The sequence below is a fragment of the Pleurodeles waltl genome, chromosome 12 (assembly GCF_031143425.1).
Source record: "Pleurodeles waltl isolate 20211129_DDA chromosome 12, aPleWal1.hap1.20221129, whole genome shotgun sequence".
Classification (NCBI taxonomy): domain Eukaryota; kingdom Metazoa; phylum Chordata; class Amphibia; order Caudata; family Salamandridae; genus Pleurodeles; species Pleurodeles waltl.
Genome location: NC_090451.1, coordinates 628596843 through 628615214, shown reverse-complemented (window position 1 = coordinate 628615214; position 18372 = coordinate 628596843). Strand labels below are relative to the sequence as shown.

At 44.0% G+C, this 18372-nt stretch overlaps 1 protein-coding gene across 6 annotated transcripts in view; it reads right to left on the bottom strand.

Annotated features, from left to right (window-relative positions):
- The window catches only part of MEF2D (myocyte enhancer factor 2D), a 383277-nt gene that overhangs the window by 248024 nt on the left and 116881 nt on the right, over positions 1-18372 (bottom strand). For all 6 annotated transcript variants that reach the window (XM_069218042.1, XM_069218035.1, XM_069218039.1 and 3 more), the window contains exon 2: positions 11012-11045. The gene's annotated coding sequence lies outside the window, so the exon portion shown is untranslated. The remainder of the gene's footprint in view (positions 1-11011; positions 11046-18372) is intronic.

The window sequence follows — 18372 nt, the reverse complement described above, 5'->3', positions numbered from 1 at the left end:
TCTTTTGCCACCCATAGGGAGCTCTGACAATTCTTACACAGGCCTGCCAGTGTAGCCTGCGTGAAATAACGCCTGCGTTATTTCACAGCCATTTACCACTGCACTTAAGTAACTTATAAGTCACCTATATATCTAACCTTTACCTGGTAAAGGTTGGGTGCTAAGTTACTTAGTGTGTGGGCACCCTGGCACTAGCCAAGGTGCCCCTACATTGTTCAGGGCGAATTCCCCGGACTTTGTGAGTGCGGGGACACCATTACACGCGTGCAATATACAAAGGTCACTACCTATGTATAGCGTCACAATGGTAACTCCGAACATGGCTATGTAACATGTCTAAGATCATGGGATTGTCCCCCCCAATACCATTCTGGTCCCTAGCACAGTACCCGGGTACTGCCAAACTGCCTTTCCGGGGTCTCCACTGCAGCTGCTGCTGCTGTCAACCCCTCAGACATGTTTCTGCCCTCCTGGGGTCCAGGCAGCCCTGGCCCAGGAAGGCAGAACAAAGGACTTCCTCTGAGAGAGGGTGTTACCCCCTCTCCCTTTGGAAATAGGTGTGAGGGCTGGGGAGGAGTAGCTTCCCCCAGCCTCTGCAAATGCTTTGATGGGCACAGATGGTGTCCATCTCTGCATAAGCCAGTCTACACCGGTTCAGGGATCCCCCAGCCCTGCTCTGGTGCGAAACTGGACAAAGGAAAGGGGAGTGACCACTCCCCTGACCTGCACCTCCCAGGGGAGGTGCCCAGAGCTCCTCCAGTGTGTCCCAGACCTCTGCCATCTTGGAAACAGAGGTGATGGGGCCACACTGGACTGCTCTGAGTGGCCAGTGCCAGCAGGTGACGTCAGAGGCTCCTTCTGATAGGCTCTTACCTCTCTTGGTAGTCAATCCTCCTTCCTAGGTAGCCAAACCTCCTATTCTGGCTATTTAGGGTCTCTGCTTTGGGGAATTCTTTAGATAACGAATGCAAGAGCTCATCAGAGTTCCTCTGCATCTCCCTCTTCACCTTCTACCAAAGGATCGACCGCTGACTGCTCAGGACGCCTGCAAAACCGCATCAAAGTAAAAACTTCGTACTTGTATAGCGCTCTTTTACCCTGAGGGCATCTTGGCGCTTTTACACATACCGCTGTGGAACCCTTCCTGGCTTTCCCTGTGAAGTGCCCACTCCTGGGCACCCCCAAGGTGAAGCCAGGCATCCCTAGCGCTGTTGGGGCCGTTGTGGAGATTAAGCAAGCTATTGCCCAGAGTTACAGAGTGGGACCCCACGATTAGATTGGCACCAACGAGAGAGTTATCAGGTCTGAGGAAATTGAGCCCAAGACCCGCCGAGGCGGGAATTGAACCCTGGTCCCAGGCCACACCTCTGCATCAGGGTCTGCCGCTCTAACCATTGAGCCACACTTCTCCACGTAGCAAGACGACTACCAGCAACATTGTAGCGCCTCATCCTGCCGGCTTTCTCAACTGTTTCCAGGTGGTGCATGCTCTGGGGGTAGCCTGCCTTCACCCTGCACCAGAAGCTCAGAAGAAATCTCCAGTGGGTCGATGGAATCTTCCCGCTGCTAACGCAGGCACCAAAAGACTGCAACACTGGTCCTCTGGGTCCCCTCTCATCCTCCTGACGAGCGTGGTCCCTGAACTCAGCAACTCTGTCCAAGTGAGTCCCACAGTCCAGTGACTCTTCAGTCCAAGTTTGGTGGAGGTAAGTCCTTGCCTCCCCACGCTAGACTGCATTGCTGGGTACCGCATGATTTGCAGTTGTTCCGGCTCCTTGCACTCTTCCAGGATTTCCTTTGTGCACAGCCAAGCCTGGGTCCCCGACACTCCTTCCTGCAGTGCACAACCTTCTGAGTTGTCCTCCGGCGTCGTGGGAATCCCTTTTGTGACTTCGCGTGGACTCCGGTTCACTCTTCTTCCAAGTGCCTGTTAGGGTACTTCTGCAGGTGCTGCCTGCTTCTGTGTGGGCTCCCTGAGTTGCTGGGCACCCCCTCTGTCTCCTAATCCAAGTGGCGACATCCTGGTCCCTCCTGGGCCACAGCAGCACCCAAAAACCTCTACCGCGACCCTTGCCACTAGCAAGGCTTGTTTGCGGTCTTTCTGCGTGGGAACACCTCTGCAAGCTTCATCGCGACGCGGGACATCTGTCTTCCAAAGGAGAAGTTCCTAGTTCTTGCAGAACTCCAAGCTTCTTCCACCCGGTGGCAGCTTCCTTGCACCCTCAGCTGGCATTTCCTGGGCTCCTACCCACTCTCGACACGGTCGCGACTATTGGACTTGGTCCCCTTGTCTTACAGGTACTCAGGTCTGGAAATCCACTGTTGTTGCCTTGCTGGTGTTTGTTCTTCCTGCAGAATCACCCTATCACGACTTCTGTGCTCTCTCGGGGTAGTAGGTGCACTTTACACCTACCTTTCAGGGTCTTGGGGTGGGCTATTTTTCTAACCCTCACTGTTTTCTTACAGTCCCAGCGACCCTCTACAAGCTCACATAGGTTTGGGGTCCATTCGTGGTTCGCATTCCACTTTTGGAGTATATGGTTTGTGTTGCCCCTATACCTATGTGCTCCTATTGCAATCTATTGTAATTCTGCACCACTTGCATTACTTTTCTTGCTATTACTTACCTAATTTTGGTTTGTGTACATATATCTTGTGTATATATCTTATCCTCATACTGAGGGTACTCACTGAGATACTTTTGGCATATTGTCATAAAAATAAAGTACCTTTATTTTTAGTAACTCTGTGTATTGTGTTTTCTTATGATATTGTGCACATGACACCAGTGGTATAGTAGGAGCTTTATATGTCTCCTAGTTCAGCCTAAGCTGCTTTGCCATAGCTACCTTCTATCAGTCTAAGCTGCTAGAAACACCTCTTCTACACTAATAAGGGATAACTGGACCTGGCACAAGGTGTAAGTACCTTTGGTACCCACTACAAGCCAGGCCAGCCTCCTACAAGAAGACAATATAGTTTTAATCCAATTCCCCTTTAAACTTTGAATAATATTAATGTATAAATAGCTGCACCCAATTTACGATTCTCTGGAGTCACCCCATCACCCTTACTTAAATAAACGTGTCCATCAGGCCAAAGCTCAATTAAATGGACGTAAAATCATTCACTGAGTTGATTGGCAAACAAGATATATTTAATTATGGATAGAGGTCGTAATGCTATGGCTTTGTTCTGAATATAATCTTCTTTGGATGTCCAAGCATACTGCTGGAGACAACATCCTTCTATATGATCACAGAATGTACACCCGGAGATCACTAGTCGTAAATTGTGGTCTATAATTTTTCGATGCAATGCAAAGAGTTTCTCATTCTTAGAACATCACAATATAAAGGGCAACATAGGCTATACCTAACATAAAATATATTCAATAAATTTAGAGAGAATAGCTTGCAAACTATTGTTAGGAAAAAAAGGTCCCCATCCTCTGAATAGAAAAGAAGTTAATCTGTTTGATGAGTAAATACTGCTAAGAATACAAGAGATTACTATGAGTCAGTCGGTGTTGGGATGTATATTAAGAATAAGAAAGAAAACTGCCCAAAGGTAATATTATAAATAACTGGTCAGTAACAGAGACAACAGAAATACCCTACCTACTTGTGACGATGAAGGGTAAATTAATCTTTTACCTGTAGAAAATACCAGGAATTACACAGTGGTCACGGGAGAGCAAATTAAGATTAAACCAAATTAAACCACATTAGGGAAGAAAGTCCCCATCAATTTTTACTGTAACTAGTTGCATCATGTAAGATGTACAAATCACAAGTCTACAAGAGTACTGATCAGAGAACCTGGGAGAACATACCTTCGCTGAGTGTTCGGGAGAATGAGAAATCTTGCCCAAAAGCAAAATTGCCCACGTACGCCCACTCTTGGCTCACACACATCTGCTCAGAGTCAACATAATTTTGTGACCCACAGCTCACCCAGCTTCAAGGTGCCCCTAGACCTCAGAGCACAAAGCAGTGTGAATGTTCTGTTAGATCAGCCACTTCTTATCTTCAGGAAGAGAACCTGTGCATGTATGTGAGAAGATCACTAACACAGCCCAATCCTAGGTACGAAGGACCTGAATGTTCTAATCAGTGTGTGTGTGGTTTAGTCAGGGAGCGGCAACGATTTAAAAGCAGGGGTGTTCTGTGGAGAGAGGAAGAATACTATGGTGGGGCTTACAGCGAAGGTCGGAGGGTGGGGGTTCTAGAGGCCGCCTTGTATCCGTCTGAGAAAAAAAGCGGTAAGCGGTCTTCCTTTGTTAGCTCTGCTTAGGGAAAATACCCATGGCAAAACTTGGGTTGAGTACTCATAATCTGCGGAAAAGTATGAAAGTAGTTTTAAAAATTCGGTTTTCTTTGTGTAGTCATTTTCTCAAGGGATGGCAGGTGTTATCCATTTTGCTCAGCCCTCTCTCCCACCTTCCTTTTTCCCGCTTATCTCCATCGTTTTTTTGCCCTCTATCTATAATAAGGTGGACGCACTTCATTGAATTATTAATATTATATTGTATTACAATAGATTAACACAGTGCACACTACAAAATAAACTGTCTTTTGGTAGTGTTATTGGATGTTACGACCCAAGTTAACAGCTCTATTTTATTAATTAAGGAAAGATGAAAGACTGAGCCTGCCCTGCCAGAAGGCGGTTCTGTGCTCTGCAGGTTATGCATGACTCTCTCTGCAGCTGGCCCTGAACTCCATGGGATAGCTACCAATCCTCGCCAGATCTCATGGTCCAAAATGCACTTAAAACATTACCCACTCAAGGCTCAATTGTTCAAGGGTCTACTGATGTTAAACTATGGAAAATCTTTTCAACCCAGCTACGACACAATTTGATAAGAACTTGCAAACCTTTCATGTCTTTGCCGGAGAACAGTTGCCTTTGAAGCGGTAACATCAGCCTTTGGAGTAACGGATGGCTGTTCGTTTGAAATCAATCCCTCCACTTCAGTAGTGTCCTGATGTTCAGGGCTCATCTTTTATTCATCCACCAGTAAATACTAATGCTTCATTCGCTGTCCAGGCCTTCCGTGAGAGGGATTTGAATATTCGCTAACAGCAAAAGATGATGTCTACTCTCTCCAAGCTGGGTTACTTATGTTTCTGCATACCTACAATGTTTGGATGTGTGAAAGCTTCCAGGTTTTACAGTCCATGCCCACAATCTGTCTTAAGGAGCTCTTGAAGCACAGAGTGATAATTTCGAATATGTTCCATTACCTGTCTTCCTCGACACAATCCTATCTGTATGAGGAGGGGGAGGGGTGATGCCATCATGCAGAGAAGCAATTCCAGCTGAGGGCCAGCACATGATATCGGGTGCACTGCTAACTCAAAACCAGGCCATTGGAAAGCTTTATCCAAGGGGCTACCAGCATACCCCCAGACACTACATAAAGTGGCTGGGTGATTGTATTATGGCTTCGGGAGTGGTGGGAGGGGACAAGCACTGTCAAAGCCAAAAGGTTTCACCTCAGCAATGGCAGCTGAAGACACAGCCCGATGTGGCGAGTTGCTCCTCCATGCAGGCCTCCAGTTATGTGAATCTGAACTTCCCACTCCCAGGCGCCGCCATGTCCACTTCTGCACGGGCTCAAAATGGGAGCTCAGCCAGCGGGGCGGCCAAACATGTCCTCCTGCTTGTGTGGCTAGACCCTTACTATTATTTTTTTTTTACCGCTCCCCACATCACGCTCGCCCACTGCTTTCCCTTCCCCTCACTGTGTTGTTCCCTCCTACTGCTGAATACCCCGACACTTGCGCCTGCTCTTCTGTTACTCCTCTGCCTCTCCTATCACTCCCAGGACACTGCTTTTCCAAAATGCGTTCCTAAGCATGTATCTTTTTTTTATTTTATTTTTTTATTTAGAGGTCCAGGACTGGGATCCTCCATTTTGGAACAGTAAATAAATTAAATAAAATATATAAAAATGACGGCTGCACGATGCCGAACGCAGGTGCAAACGTCAGCATGCCGGGCTGCAGCAGCGTTATGACACCAGCTGGCACATGTGTGATTATGGCAACGTACACGTGATACAGTTTCTTTTCTTTTTATTGCCGATGCTCTACAGCGCTGGCAAAAAGCTTTAGGAAAACTAATAAGTCTGCAAGAAAGAACTTTTGGCTTTGTCAATGCTAGTTTACTAGGAAGCATGGTGGGAACTGAGCTCGTGCATGTTTTAAGTTTTGGACTTAGTTTTAGTTTTTCTACTTCTAGGGGTGTTTCTTGAATCATTCTCTCTTCATGCCAAGAATCCTCAGGGTGGTAGTCTGCAGTACAATGAAAATCATCAGTTCATTGATGTTTTCACTGGACTTCCCTTCACAATAGCATTCAATCAGCCCAATGCTGGCATCTCTTTGGCCGGCTGACAATAAGGTAAGGTTAGACAGCTAGGTCGCGAAGCCTCCGCTCCAGCTCACAGTGAGCCTTCGGGTGCACACACAGAGAATGCTTTCTGCATTACCGCAACAAAGAGAAGCTGAATAATGGATGCCAGCAAACAATTTTATGGAGGATAACATCACGGCACAGAGTGGTTCCACAGCAAAGCTGCCCTACTGGGTTTGCTGAACTTGTTGAGGCGGTATTTTCTAGACTCTCATGGTAAATGCTTCAGCTTATTATCACTGGGGTCAAACAGGGTTGAGGGAAGCAGAGTTAAATGAACCCAAGGGATCCGCTGGAAATGTAATGGCATGAGAAAATCATTAAGCACTGCATGTGCTCTAAAACTGCAAGTAATTCAAGTGAACAAAAGTGAGGGAGGGAGGGGTGAAGCATGGAATTTGATAGTTGAGGAAGATAGAAACTAGTGGTAGGTAATGGCTACCAGGCACTTCCACGTCGGATACTTAAATTGTTAGCAAGTTTTCATTAACATTGCCACTGCTCTTTTCATGCTTCCACTGCTCTAATCCACGTGTGGCTGGAGCTAGAATATTGTCGGAAAAAACTGACTGTTCGACGTTCTTCAGTGCAAGAGCAAAAGCTTGTGAAGGCAAGCGCGATCTGTGAATGTTTAGGAGGGCATTCTGAAGACGTGAAGACCACTGCAGCGGATAAAGTATACACAGTCTCAACCCTGCTCATGATCATCGTAGGTAAATGAGCTACGTAGGCCAGGTACAAGGGTTGTGAAGGCCACTTGCAGGGACCGTAAGGACTGGGCAGTGAGGAAAGAGACAGCTGCAGGAGAGCTAAGAGGCAGAGGGATGGGCCTTGAACTTTCGATAAAATGACTGATTATTACCGATGGTCCAAATCATGGCTGGAGTATTCCAGAAGTGCAATCAGAATGGAGCACCCCGACTCACCTTTGGTAGGGAAGTTGGCGCTAAATAACAGCTTGACCATGCCCACCTTAAAAGTCTGCAGCAGCCTCTGAGAGCACGATCATGAATGGCCCAGTGGACCACACAATGTACATCCAAGCAGACTGTGGATGAATGAAGCCAGGCAGGGGACCCAATGCAGGTGATGTGTATTATACGTACACTGTTGTGAGGCTCTCTGCACGGACTGGGAAACCTGCAGAAGGCAGACAGAATTAAGCCGAATAACGAGATAACAGCCATTTGCACAGTCCATATGAGAAGGAACTGCAAGCCCGGCCCATCACGGGAATACAAGTAAGGGAAATCTAACTAAGAGCCAATGGCCTAAAGTCTGAATAATAGGATGAGAGCAGGTGAGCAGTGGCTGGAATAGATCGTACCTGGTCGAGCTAATCAAGACAATTTAAAAAGAGGAATGAGAAGCTGTGCTGTTTATGTGCTCGCTTGTACCGCCAGAGAAGCAAACTTGGATACTGTAAGAGGAAATCTTATTCAATGTTGGGATAAATGAAGGAGTAGAGAGTCCAGCAGACCTACGGACTTTGACATTCTTCTGCCTAGTATTCATACAAATATGCATCAACACTATGCAACATAGAATAGAATTGTAGCAAGACTCCTAGGATATTATCTCAGGCATTTACCCCCATGCTTACACCATGGTTGTCACAATGTCTTTTGTCCCCACACAATGGTGCCTTCTATTTAAGTACCTAGTTGTTGAAAAAGCAACAGAGCAAACTCAGTCACTTGTAGGCGATTGAGGGAGGGAGAGAGAGAGTTATGATAGACAATTAACTAAGAGAAGATCAGACACATTGATCTGTACAATATCACACAATTTGTTCATATGTGGAAGCTATGACTAGTACTTGGACACTTGTTTGATCAATAGCAAACATATATACTCAAAAGAGTGACTCAAGGAATCATTTTCACTTTTGCTTAGGAAGAGTGGTCATTTGATTTTTTTTCTACTCTTAGGTTTGAATAATTGAGAATACTACTGTCAATGCCTAAGAATGACAGTAATATAAAGGGGCGTGGTGCTAGGCTGGTTAGCCTGTTTGCATGTGGAACCTGCTGAACTGATTTTAATATATTTACCTACTAGAACAACTTTGTGTGAGTCAGGCGATTACACTTTACCACTATGCGCCTCATTTCATTATCAATCTCAGTTCTACGCATGTCCTGCGTGAACACTTAATCCCACCAACGTCCAGTAAAAAAAAGGCTACATTAAATTAAATGACTTAGTCGTTGTATATAATCTTGACAAACTGTAAGGAAGTGGTTTAATCGGAGCATAGACTACCCTGTGTAATCGCTTTACAAAGTCTACTGATCATTTTACTCTACAGATTTCTTGTAAACATTAGTTTATTAATATGCAGCACGTTTACATTTTCACAACTTTTTGTCTTTTTAACAGCATGCAATAACCTCTTGTCAGGGTAAAGGTAATGTGATGTTACGGTCTAGGATTTCATGGAGAGTCAGCAGGTGTGATGTTACAATCGCAGCACTATAGTAAGATAATGTCACTGACAATAGACATAACATTTTTTTCGGTTCCGCAAAGAGGAGGATCTATTTCATACTAGCTCTGGCACAAAAGAAGCAATATAGCATGACTCACTGGATCATAAACTGATTTTCAAAGTATTTATTAAAAATCTCATGAATTGCAAGGGTCATTCCAATTCAAAAAATTAATTATACTGATAGGCTGTACTATGCTAGATCACAATACCATTTCTACTAGTTTTGGTTAAATCTGAAATTCATGTTCTGAGCATGTGAATTCAGCAAAATTGAGCAATAATTTACATAATGCAGATATAGTCACTGAAAGAGCCACTGATGACACGGACAAGTGGTTCCCAACCTGTGGTCTGGTGACCCCTGGGGGTCTGCAAAGCCTTCCCCAGGGGGTCCGCAGCTGCTTACAAAATGTAATAATTTTAACAGATCAGGTCCCTAGCTTTCAGTAATGACTCGTGGGGGGTCCCCAGATTCCAAAAATGATTCAGTGGGGGTCCCGGGTTCCAGTATTGATCAAGTGGGGGTCCAAAGAAATGAAAAGGTTGGGAACCACTGGCATGGACTATAAGACAGAAGAGGAACATGAGGCTATAGGAGATAAACGATTGAACTGTTGTAACACTGTTGTTTTTGTTTCACCGTTCAAAGGTTGCCACATCTTTACTCCAGAAAGAACTCCAACTTTCAAACCAGTTCTCCCACCAAGATGTGGATAACATATGCAGAGGTTCTGAGGCAGGAACACCTGTCCACTACACCTATCTCCCTGTTGTCTACTGTTTATGCATATATCTACCCAGTCCAGAAGACACCACTTCACATGCAGCAAATAATTCTGTGTAACAGTGGATTCAGGACTAGGAACTAAAACATCTATCTTAAATTGGTCTTCTAAAACGTGCTAAAATGACGCCCATTCTGAAGAAATTACCAGTGACTCTTAGACTCTAGCAGCTACTGACATCTCCATCCTCCCTTAACCCACCAAAACCACAGAAGAGGAGGAGATTGCAAAGCTCTGGGAACACATGGAGCCGAGAAAACGACCAGCGGTAGCCCTGAACCCATTCTGGCAAACATTAAAAAGGAGCTTCTTGCCTCTGAGGACAATGACCAATTAATCACCAGGGCGCTCCTCGACCTCTCAGAGCTATGCAACATAGCGAACCGTGCTATATTATTTAATTGCAACAAACTGTCACACAGGGTGACAATCAGGCAAATCAGTAAGCGCCTGAACCTCTGAAGGCGAGAAGACGTGAAACCAGCCTTGAAAGCACTTTGGAAGTTCCTGCTGGAGAAGAGATTTAATTGGGAGGTCATCTGAGCTAGCCAAAAGGGCCACCGGCACATAGGTCCTGATACATGCAAAGACTGGGCACCACTTCAAGACAGCTGAGAATCTACACTCCGCCCTCTCACCTCGGCACATTCAATGCGCTTTCACACTAAAGTCATTCAGGCTTGTCACTGAAAAATTACGGCTCAATAATCAGGAATTCAACTGCCTTATTTTGAGGGCAGAGGCCACCACATACACTTCAGGAAAAAACACGAAAATAGAACTGTTTTTACTGGCACTGCCCGCAATAAGGCAGCAAACACAAACTGTTAGGTTGGGGGGGTGGGTGGGGGGGGGGGGGGGGTTCTGGTCTCATTTTAGGCAGTGCTCTAATCACCAATCCTGCCATTTTTTCTACCCAAAACATTACTCGATATTGCAGCTCTCGGGAAGCGGCTAGAAGGCAATATGCAGGGCGAACAGAACTTCTAAACTTTTGCAGTGACTAAGTGAATTTGAACCTCAACTTCAAGAGCTTTGGAATTCAATAGCTACACAAAAAATGAGCAAAGAAAATCACTTTTTATGAGCATTTGAAGAGAAAATTCTAATTAGTGATGCTAACAACTTGAAGTCTGTTAGAAACCGAAATGACACCAATGAAATTTCTCGCCTTACATGGCTGAAATAATTAAAATGCAGATAGAAATTTTATTGCTGCAGAGTAACTTTTATTAAATCATCTCACTTGTTTGACTGAATATATTACAGCACAATTATTAAGTAAACATCATTAAAATATACTTCTTACCTTCTCTTCAATAAGTGCGTCCCTCAAGCCTCATCTAAAGAGGAAAAAAATACATATATTTTAGGCCATATTACAAAAAAACAATAGGACAGTCTTAAGACACAGCCAGACGGCTGTTTCCTGCAATGGACAGACTTGATTTTTGCAATGCAAGGTAGGACTTTAGACACGTATTGATACTAAAGATAGACCTTGCGAGGTACTCGAGTAACAGCCTTCAACATTACCCAATTCAGTGGTACTCAATTCAGCTATCTTAAGAAAAATAAAAGTCAGAATTAGCCCAGCGTGAAGTTCAGTCTACGGCTCACAGGAGAGCGTTCGACCTTACTTAGTGGTACGTGCATTATTACAGCTAGTCATTCATTTTTTAGAAACCACAGATGTAAGAGTTGTGTTGACTTACAACACTTGAGGGAACAGGCAGTAATTTCTGAATTCAGGAACACAAGTGTACCACATTGGAAAATACTGCAAGATTCACACAAAAAACATTTTTTAATTACGAAGGATGGCCAACCTGCTCAGACAAAATGATTTTTTTTCCATTCTGTAAATGCAAAAAATAAATAATAAAGTGAAGGGATTTGTATAGAAGGACTAGCAGATTGTGCACTGTGTGGTGAGTGAGGGAAGCACCCAATATCTCTGGCGGCAAATAGGAAAACACAAGAGAGAACAATGGAAATAGTTATAGGATGAATATAAACTTTGAGCTTGAGCAGACATTCACAGGGAATCAATGGAACGACTGATAAACACTTGAGATGTGAACTCTAAGCCAAGCATTGACAAAGCAAATAGTACTGGCCTCAGCTTGACTGCATTTGTTATACATATATAATTATTTATATTTGGAAACTAGTTATTAAAAGTTTAAAAGCAATAAAAAGTAATTATACTGCCACCGTAGAGTGAAGTGCTCTTCTTTGCAAAAAAAATAAATAAATAAGTAAGGGCTTATCACACAAAAAAAAAAAAACATGCAATTAAAGCAGAAATTGTCCCACCAGTGCTTCCAATAAACCAAACTACTTTTTAGGTGAATGTGCACAAGCAAAAAGCTGCCACTTACAAACAGAGCCAGTGGCTGAAGCAGGCTAACCGACTGCCACATGCTGTCTACTGTGGTGGGAAGCAACAAAATTTTAATGATTCTTAATCAGACTCATAGCTGACCAAAAGCGCCTGCATGCATATATTTGTATTATTTTTATTTTGAATTTTTTTAGTAAACATGAGCAGGGGAAAGACTATAGCGGTCTCCAAGTCAGACCCCCAAATTAATCAAATGTTAGCTCTTAAGACTACAACACTAACTTCATCATTTGTAGGTGTTGTAGATTGTGCTACACTTTTTATTGGTACTTAGTTTACAATCTTCCGATGGACAGAAGGTTGGTCAGCCTAGAATGGATAAGAGTTTGACCTTTGCAGACAAACCATAGATAACCCACAAGCATTCAAACCACAGAGTCATCCTGCCAGAATGTCAAGTGGAACATGTTCACCTTAACCAGAAAAACAGTGTTGAGGACAAATGAGAGGAGGTAGCAGCACTATTGAAGAGTGGCGTAAAGCCCAATGGTGGACCTAGGGATTCGGTACTGCTTTATAATATACGGGTGAGCCCAGGGGGTGGTGAATCCATGACTTCTAGCTTATGGTACACGGGTGGACACGTGTGAAGAGTGATCATGTACTTCTTCTGCTCGATGGTACATGGGTGGATTAGTGGGTGTAAGGTTGGGGTTTTTCGAGTGAGCGAGAACACATTTTCTCTGCTTTATTGTACAGGCCTAGTGTGTTTTTTATGGTTTATTGGTGGACAGCGTGAGGAAGGTTTCACTACTTCTACTTTACAGTTGAGAGAGCGACCCGTGGTGGAGGAGCGCACCTTGCTATGCTCTGCTCTATGGTATGCTGGTAAAATCTATTAGGGGGAAGCTTGTTCTGCTAACTTACTTTTGCTGACAACCTTCACATCTGTGTCGTACACACACAAATACAAATGCACACATACTCCTCGTTCCTCTCCAATCTCTCTTCTGGTGTCACATATCACATTAACAGCAAAATTCATACAGAGAAATTCTGAAAAACCGGACTCTCCAAAGGTTTCTACATAAGCCATGTTTATTTGTCCTTCTCCTGCAACATGCATACACTGTTTGCACAGAAAAGGGTTCCCAATATTTAAACATCTTGGCCGCCCTCACCAGGTTCTTATATCAACATACCTGGGTTATGTCAATACCGAGCAGGCAACATTTCCCTGCTTACCAAAGACAATCCCTTCGTCTGGTGGGTGTCCCAAGAAGGCTGTTCTTCATTAGCATATCCAATTGGTTTCAGAAATAAGATTAAGGTGTCCTGCTGGTCGTCATGCAACGTTAAGAAGCGTGCCTGTTACGTGGGCCAGGCCTGGATCATGTCTAAGCTACCGGTGGGGAGCGCCCGGTATCCTGTACAAACTCAACCCACTGCGCCTTTTTGGGACTGAGCCCTCTGCCACGCCCCCCCCCCCCCCCCCCCCCCGGACACCGAGAAGTGTAGCCTGCCCTCCAGCTGGGGTTCGAGAGGTGGGTGCCAGAAAGCTTGACGGATGTTCTGCTACCTGCTATCCGATCATCTGACTCTCCCTGTGGGGCCTCATGGGGGCTTATCTTGCACTTGCGCGGGAGATTAGGGGTCTTGGCCTGGGAGAAAGGATAGCTAAATGGAGGCAAAGTGCCTGCTGCACTGATAGCAGCAACTGAGAGGGTAGTTTATCAGAAACTGCGATATACTTCGTCCTTCCTTGTCCCAGGTCTGAACAACATAGATGAAACTGGCAGAATTCAATTCAATGCCACAAACTGTATGTGTTTACGCCCCACAGATGGTCTTGTCTTACTCGGATACACATCCTAAAGTTCCACAAATGTAGCCCCGTTTTCTTGCTAACAATTACCGAGCTGATGCTAGACTCTAAATTCCACTAATTATTAGTATAAAAATTAGGCTCAGTAAAAAGATTGATTTTTTTGCTGCATTTCTGCGATTGCTAAACCAGCCAAGCAAATCAAGAATTTTTATCCAGTGTTGGTCTATTAAGATTTTCCAACTTCATGTCACATACCCACTACATGTGTTTTCAAGAGAAACAATACACACTGAAAGACTATTATCAACATTTTGCAGTGCCATACGCCATCCCATCCGTCTTCACGTGTATTAGAACACTGGAGTGAAACAAGAGAAACTGTAAATTGAACCCTAATTCCAGTGTACATATGCCTGTCCGAAGGAGGAGTGCCTTAACCCTTCTGCCATCAACTATTCCCAATGTGCAGAGATGGGGAGCCAACAAAGCAAATCAATAGATAATTTGTATTAAATACATCTTCCTGTCAATGTTAAATCTACAGGACAGGGTGCTAGGCTCACTGTGCACGGTGTACTGACCAAGACACCAATGTGTAATCAAAGGGCATTTTAAATACATTTTGTAAGTTCTCGGCATGTAAAGCTCCATCAAAGGCCTCTGTATACCGTGATGTAGCCGGTGATTCCACAAACACAGCTTTAGTGGGGGGGAGCGATGCTGCTCACAGTCGCTTAAGTCTGATAAATTCTTCTTCCTCAAGACTGCATACATGCTATCGAAATATTTTTAATTTCTTATTATCATGGTCATGTGGATGGTAGATGTAAAAGAAGGCACATTTTTTTTTAATGGCTTTAAAAACAAGCTTTTGCGATGCAATGGGCCTCGGGTTTGTCCGAGGCAGAGCTATTAGCATTGTAAATTCCTAACCGGACTTTTCTCGCCACAGAAACTGAAAATAAAAAGTAAAACAGTTGACATAAGCACGCTGATTCAAAGTGCCGCCGTAAGCATGAAGAGAGACACAAGGAAAAAGAAGTTTGCTTGCAGTCAAAGTTATCAGCAAAAGTGCAATTATCCATGTAACAGGGCCGATGGCCAAGGCGGTAACAAAACCGCCCTAAGGAGGGACAAACGTGAAGCAGTTACCAACAAAAACAAAGGATTTTTGAAAGGTAAGCCCATGAAGGAGTGATAGTGATGGGCGTGCAGTGGGCGTGGTTAAAAGCCCAGACACATACTAACACGTCAGAAAAGCAGCGCTTGCGCGCTGCTCTGCTCGACCTTAAAATGAGGGATTGTGATATCCCCACAAAAAAACAAAAAGCTCCACTCCCAAAAAAGTTTGGGCGGGCGGGGTGTGTGAATGGTCACCATTAGGTAGGAATAGTTAGGCCCATGTTTCTATAGGAAAAGCATTTATTGACTTGCCTATCTCTTTGGCGTCGTTTGACAAATCTTCACAAAATTTTCCCAAAAAAAGTGTGTTGGTGATTTATGTTGCGCACGGAAAGTTTCAGGGTAATTTGTCAAGCGGGGGCCAAGAAAAAGAAGGAAGAGGAAGGGGGGAGGGGTGAATACGTGTGTTTCCCATGTTAATTCCCAAAGGAGTTTTGAACACGACTAAGCTGGAACCGCTGGCGGAATTACACATAATTTGGCAAAAAGCTAGATTTTGTTCTGCAGACTGGGCTATTTGTTATTTGGTGTAAATTTGTTCAGTAGTTTTTGAGATATTAAAGGGAAAAGAAATTTGTATCTGGGGCCGTGGATCTTTCGCAAAAACTTCAGAATTATCCTGGCAAATTCGCGAATATGCACACCAATACAAATGCCATAATTGGCTGGCAACAACCTGAGCAGAAAGCTGCGGCTGCAATTTTAAGTAACGGGACACGGTCCCCAAGAATGAAAATAATGAAAAAAAGTGGTGTAAGGGGTCAGGGTACCTCTGCCGTGGTTGGAATAAATAGGTGTATGAGACACCCCCCCATGTGAAAAATAAATCAAAAAACTTTTTTTTTTTTTTATCCCATGCGCAATTTTGCGAATTTGCTGTGACTGTCAGCATGGTCCCCATGTAATGTTGTGATGAATTCGCAAATAACGGTAAAAAAAAAATATATATATAAATATAAAACACAGACTCATTCAAACACTAATTCATTTACTCATAGATGTACTCAGAGACTCATGCACCCATTCACACACCCACTGAGACTCATTCACCCATTCACACACCCACTCAGAGACTTATGCACCCACTCACAGACCCACTCAGGGACTTAAACATGAGGGGTTGGGTTCTTATAGGAAGTTGGCTGCAGGGACTGGCCTCAGGCCAGGACCAGCGGCCAACTCCTGGTGCGCTCAGCCAAAGGCGGTGCGTTGTGCGGGTTTGGTGGTTATAGGGGCTGGCTGCAGGGCTTGACTTCAGATTAGGCACTGCGGCCAACCCCCGCCGCACACAGCCAAAGCACAGCGTAGTCGCATTAACGTACAGTATGTAAAATTACTTTGTTAAATAAGCCATAGAAATTCACTGAAAAACTATAACTCGTCCCCTAAGGGGGGGGAGAGAGAGAGAGAGAGAGAGAGAGAGAGAGAGAGAGAGAGAGAGAGAGAGAGAGAGAGTGTGAGTGTGAGTGTGTGTGTGTGTTTAGTCCATTAATCCCTAAAGCAATAATTCCCATCAGCCCCTCTCCTACTTGGTCTACCATCAAAAAGTTCCAACACACAACATTTCCTAATACGAACCCCCTCTGAAAATGGAACTTAATTATGCTGTATATTACAGCTAATTCATAAGATCCCAGTGTTGCTAAAACAAATAAACAATCAAAATAAACATGCATGGTCCCAAGCAATACCACAAAGTATGACATCTCAGGCGGTAACTGTTGCTCTGGTGGCTCTAGCAGAGCATTTTACCACTTTAAGGTCCAATAATATTTCCTTATAAGTTCTAATTTAAATCCTTGGGACCGGGCAGGCCCCATTCTAAACAATAAATGTTAAGAGTAGGTGTGGCTTACATTTGTAGAACTCCTGGCATTCAGGAATAAAGCAGGAGAGCTCCAAACTTAAGTCATAGAAACATCTTTGTGAATTGCGCCCTCAGTTTCTTCCCAGCGTGTGCACCTTGAGTTATAGTGTTCCAGGGGACAAGCCATCGTCTGGTGGGGAAATCAACCCAGCATTAAACAGTTTTCATGCCCTGCATCTCAATGACAACTTTAAATGTTGTTTGTGGATTCTGCAGCTATTGCCTCTTATCCATCTAACAGGTCTGCACTGTCAGTGTCCAGCCTCAATATGGAAGCAAGGTAATAAGACTTGGCCTAAAAAACTATTCTTTCTAGGGAGGAACGGAACAAATGAGAGAGAGAGGAAAGACAGAAAGAATGAGACAGTGTGTGTAGAGGGTGTTTTTTGTTAAAAAAAAAAAAAAAAGGGAAAGAACCAGCGCTTCCTGCTTTTATTCACACAAATGGAAAATCTTTTAAAATAAGCTGCCTCAAGTCTGTGAGTGCTGTAATAACTTTTTTTTATTTTGTTTTAAAGGTCTGCAACAGCATCTAAACCAAATGTTCCTCACTGACAATGCTACCCATTTGATTAGCAATATCACTGCAAAACCATTATATTTTGTTTACCAGAATTATGCATTCTAAAATAATTCCATATTTGCCTAAACCTTCTATTCGGAAGCATTTCCTTTTCTAATTTGCCTTCTGGGCTGTCCTTGCATTGTTACAGAAATATAAGTTATGAAGTACTGTACTTGACCGGTGTCATTATTGTATTTTCTATGGTAACGGGCAAAGCGACATAGAAACATCACAAAATGGCAACCAAAGGCAACCGGACCTTCGAAGTTAAAATGTCTGTCCTGCGCGTGTCCCACTTTATGCACATGCACTTCAACTAAGTGCATGTGGTCATTTAAGGAATTTTAAACAATGCACTAGCGGTTTAAGTGGACGCAGGCACCAGAAGGGATCAGTTTGCAGAGACACAGGACACATCAGTTCATGATGCTGCCTTGTGCCAGGCCAGGCACTGTAGAGGTTGTTTTCATATTCTTTGCCCACGTCATGGCAGATCACTCCCCATGACTTATTAATGCAGTTTAATGAGGCATTTTGCTGTGACGGAGGTCAGATTACTTCCTGATAAGCAACAGCCATGAATGGCAGCATCTTGTAAGAGCAAGGTACTTGGGATGCGGATGATACTGCTCTGTTGTGGGCTAGTCCATTGTGGGACATGGGGGTTCTATGGGCAATGGACAGTACCAACTGGTATGACAGGCACCGCAAAGGCAGCACGGAATATGGTACAATTCACCTATGGAAGTAGTGATCCAAAAAGAAGAGGAATTAGGTTATACTTTGGTATGCTTACTGATTGTAAAATAGCTGGAGGAAGAGTGAAAGATCACCATCTGCCAGTGCTGCTGCATCCACACATCTACACGGGCTTAATCCGG